This window comes from Atta cephalotes (assembly GCF_000143395.1).
Source record: "Atta cephalotes unplaced genomic scaffold scaffold00074, whole genome shotgun sequence".
In the NCBI taxonomy this organism is placed as follows: domain Eukaryota; kingdom Metazoa; phylum Arthropoda; class Insecta; order Hymenoptera; family Formicidae; genus Atta; species Atta cephalotes.
Window position 1 is genome coordinate 18,914 of NW_012130138.1, and position 5,327 is coordinate 24,240.

The following is a 5,327-nucleotide window of genomic DNA, read 5'->3' on the forward strand; positions in this document are numbered from 1 at the left end:
AGAGAGAGAGAGAGAAAGCAAGCGCTACGAGAATTATATATTTTGAAAAAATGAACAAAACGAGAAATTTCTGTCTTTTTCGCTTTGCGAATATAGATTTACATATAAAATATTACTTGTATACCGAGAAAAATATGTGAAAATATACATGCTGTTATTATATTATATTAATTATATTATATGTTGCATATATATGATTTTTCGTATAAAATATATACATATAAGTGCATATGCATGTACAGGTATATACGAATATGTACGCACGACGTGAACGCGTGTAACTAGGTTTTTTGTTGATAGATTTGTGTGTGCGAATGTTTGTGCGTACGATGCGTATAAGCGTGTCACTAATCATGTGCTGTATGTATGATGTACCTTGATAATAAAATTATAACTCGTGTTTACAGCTACGTATTCTCTCTATGTATTCCATTCTGTTTTAAGCTGTAAATCAAAAAGCGCGATCGAATCTGTTTCAATGAGTGGACAGCATCGTAAGTACGAATGAGTTCAAATTTATTGATAAATGCGTTTTAATTCTGTTCAATACATACATTAAAAAAAAAGAGCCGACTATGTTCGTTCATGTTTGTCGTAAATAGGTCGTTCTTGATCATTCATCTTTGTTCAACTTTGCTGGTTTAAATATATCGTTGTGCGCAACAATTTCTTGAGAAATTCGTCTTTGTCAATGTTTGGTAAAAGTAAACATATCACATATTAATTTATCAAGAACAATATGCACTAGTTATAACTAAAATTTATAAAATCTATAACTTGACTAAAAAAATATTTATGCGTCAATAAATTTATTAACATCTTCCGTGAATCTTTCGCGAAATATAGATCTTGTGCAATTTCACACATAACATTATTTTTTCGCGTGTGTAATATTATACATACATACTTTTATATAATGATTATTAGCGTATCTTTTATGAATCAATACAAAATTTCAAAGAACATTATAATTTATATATGTAGATAATATTAAATATTATTATAATATTATTATATTATATTATTAGATATTATATATGTAGATAATATTAAAATTTATACATATAAGTTACTTATATATCTAGTGAGTGTATCATGGATATAATTTTCCAAAAGGAAACCAGTTATATGAACCCGATAGGTCTATACAGAAAGAGAATAGCAGATAGGTTGACAAATAAGTTGGCAAATACATCGGATTTTTCCAATAAATAGCATCAAACATACAAAATATTGCAATATAAATAATGAAAAAAAGATGGTTTCAAGTTATATATGTATATTTCAGTTTAAGACAAGAGAAAAGTAGGACGAGACAATGACAATATCTATTTTTTAAAGCGATTTCTGTGAAACTAGAATTACTGATATCTATAGTAGTCAACAATTTTAGGTTTCACAACTTTAATACAACAATCGATGTTAAAGAAAACCAAGGTTGAGTAGTGTCCACTTAAAAAATGAAAAGTTAAGTTAAAAAATTAAATAATTTTAACTTAATTTAGTTACATTTTAGACTTTAAACTTGTAATTTAATTTATATAGTTACATTTTATTGATAATTATTAATTTTTAATTGAACTTTCTTGAAGTTAATAATTTCGACTCGCTTTCGATAATTTTCAAGGAAAAATGTCCGATAAAAATTTCGAAGTGGCTTTATTATTTAAATTTAATAAATATATATATATGTAAAATATTTATATAGAGTATGTTTCTAATTAAAGAATATTGTTATTTCCGTTATTTGTAAGACTGAAATCCTGAAATGAAACAAATTTAACTTTTAACTTACTTTTTAATTACTTTTTTTTATTAACTTAATAATAATTGTGTAGAATATAGGACCTTTTCTGAATTTCGACATTTTTCGGCTGTAATGTTGATAGTAATCTTTTATGACTCAAATAGTGATAATAAATTGGGGGAGGTCGAAAAATATATAGTCTATCTATTTTTTAAATTATTTATTCTATCTCTCCTCATAAGGGCGCATGACTTCCACGCGGTCACTTCGCATGCAAGTTGCTCTCCCAAACAGGAGGGCAGGGCAGGGGGAGATGAGGTGGGAATTGCTTTGGGTGAAAGTTGTGCGTCCCTAAGCAGGGAGATAGGTAAGGTGGGAATCGTTTTGGATGGAAGTCGTGCGCCCCCAAACAGGGGGAAGATGGGATGGGAGTCGCTTCGGGTGAAAGTCGTGCGCTCCCCAAGCAGGAGGAGAAAGATGGGGTGGGAGTCGCTTCACGTGGAAAGTTGTGCGCCCCTGTGCGCTACTACAATATGACTACGGTCAATTTGGACGCTTTCAGCGTTTTTCAGTACTTCTATTCTTATTTTATGTCTAATGAACGATAAAGACAGAGTGATGATTACAAGCGATTAAAGCGCGTGAACAAATCGATCCAAATCGACCGCAATCTATATGTAATGCTTTCAAAAAAAATTTTTTTCAACTTCCCTCGATTTATTATCACTATTTCAGTCATAAAAAAGATTAAGTATTATCAACATTGTAGCTGAAAAATGTCGAAATTCAGAAAAGGTTCTATTCTGCATAATTGCCAACTTAACTTTCAGTTCAATTTTATTATGGGATAATTTGTATCTTAACTGAATTAATTTTCAAGACTGTTATCTTCAACTTAACTTAGTTAAAAAAAAGAGTTAACTTACTCAATCCTGAAGAAAACTATAAGACCCATATTTATAGTCGCGTTTCAATTGAATAAATCAATCTAGAGACAGAACGCGATCTAATAAAATATGAAGTCGATTTATCGCTAACAGAAAATAATTTATTCAGTTCATGATTCAATTCATGTTCTTTCTTTGCTTGATGCTTTTCAAGGTATCATGAAACTTCATCCCTAGAATGAAAAGTGAAAAGTGAAAATTTTAACTATTGAAGTTAATGGAGAAATTTTTCACTTTTCACTTTTCATCCTAGGAAAAAAATTTCATTGATACCCAGGACTCCTCCTGTTCTTCTTATTTCTCTTATCGTTAGATTCGTTATACTCATATAATACAACATTTCCTTGTTAGCCACATTTGACATGAATTTTAAACATAAATAATAAACGTTTTATTAAGACCGTGTATGTGAATTATTATTATATATATATATTGAATATTTATTATTTAATGTATATTGAGTCGAAACACGATCGCGTAAATTACGTAAAAAAATATAACGCTTTACGATTTATTTATAAATCTGCGAATATCACACACAAAGTAGCACGAACAAAATCTTAAATGATGAAACATTTTAATAATTTAGAAATGATTACACTTACAGATCTAAATTTTATTTAATATGAAAGAAGTTGAAATTATTTAGAATAATTATTTAGAATCATCATATCATACACTTGTATTTTGAAAAAGAATCGATTCAGAAAGTACACGATGCCATCATATATGGAATCCATAGATTCGACCAATGTAAACCATTCTGTAACATTCGAAACGTTACAGCTGCATTTGATAACACATCGATATATTATGCAAAGCTCAATGCGTTTTGATTGATGAGATAAAGAGAGAGTATTTAAGAGAAAAACTTGAAGCAAACTGTGCCTTAAAATTACTTTCAGATCGATCCTCGATATTTTATTGCTTTGTAAGACATTTTAGACCTTATAAAGTAATCCACAATATATTGTATATACATATATATAATTTATTATTTAGTGCTATTAGATAATAACGATCCCAATTATATATACATATATATGAATTGCATTTGATTTTTACGCGGCAAGCGTCATGAAATTAAATAAATGTGTTATTATAGTTTGAGTTTGCAGTTATACATATCTATATGTATATAACTGCAATTTATAATAATATATTATATATATATATATATATATATATATATATATATAATAATACTTATACATATAATTCTTCTGCTATTTGAAATCGCGATGCCTATCGTGTGAAAATTCAAATACGATTAGCACACACTTAGAATGCTGATCATTTGATAAATACCTAAATACTTGATAAATACCACTCGACCGCGATACGAGCAGCAAGCATTGCGGTATATATGCGTACCTATACAATTGGCTAATAAACGCCACCGTGTCATTAGAGAAAAGCACCCCGCTAAGTATAGGGTACTAAACATACAGCCGTTTTCGAAGGTCACGTGCGAGGGTAACTACATACAAATGTAATTCATTGCCATCGCAATTAGTCGCAGTGAAGCTCCAGCAATATGATAAAGTGTATAGTGTTTCCAGGAACGTAAGTTGACACAGAATAAACAAAAGTTGACTCTTAACCCGGTTGGTAATTCGTTGTTATTTTAAAACCATCTTAAATAATATTTTAAGACTCTAATATGACTTTGTAATTGATTTATGATATTTTAAGATCGTATCTAAAATGATGAATCTCAAATAAGAACTACTTTTGAATATCGATTTTAAGGCATTTGAGTAGTCACCACAGCCATATTGAATCATGACATCAGAAGCAAGAAATGACACATTAATTTTTATTACGTGCCATTTATAAATAATCGTAAAAAGTGATAAAAAGCACGTGTAAATGAAAATAAATTACGCATGCACATTGATTGAAAGCATTTTATGTGTCTTTTATTACTTTTTAGAATTATTTACTGATTGTGAAGGAGGAGCATAGTTTTCGTCCATTTTTACAAATGTTTTAAAGCAATCTTAGTTTATCCAAATTGTCTTTATTTATAAATAGCACATAATAAAAATTAACGTATCGTTTCTTGCTTCTGACGTAATAGTTCAATGTGGCTGTGATGACTATTCAGGAGCCTTAATCTCTTTCTCTCTTTTTCTTTCTCCTCTTATAATTCCTCCTCTTATAATTTGCATTTATTTATTTTATGTTACTGTGCGTTCTCAAGTCGATTGATTCTTTTCCGCAGCAGATTGAAAAATAGAATGAAAGAAAAAGTAATCTATATAGAAATGCTGCAAAAACTGGAATGAAATTTGATCAGAACAAACTGAAAAATTTTCCGTTCAGTATAGACAATTTTGGTGTATCGAGCGTATCTGATCTATTTTTCAGATATCGGAAGACCTCGAACCCTCGAAAATGCTGATCAAATTGTCGAACATACATACGTCAAATTTTATTTTATTCAAATTATAAGATTCAGTTTAAAAACGATTGAATTTTTCTAACTGTATTTCTAATTGTAAATTGATTTGCAGAAGTAAATATAAGAAACATGTGAATCTTTCTTTTTTTCAACATACATATTCTATATTTTTTACATATATATATATATATATATATATATATATATATATATATATATATATATA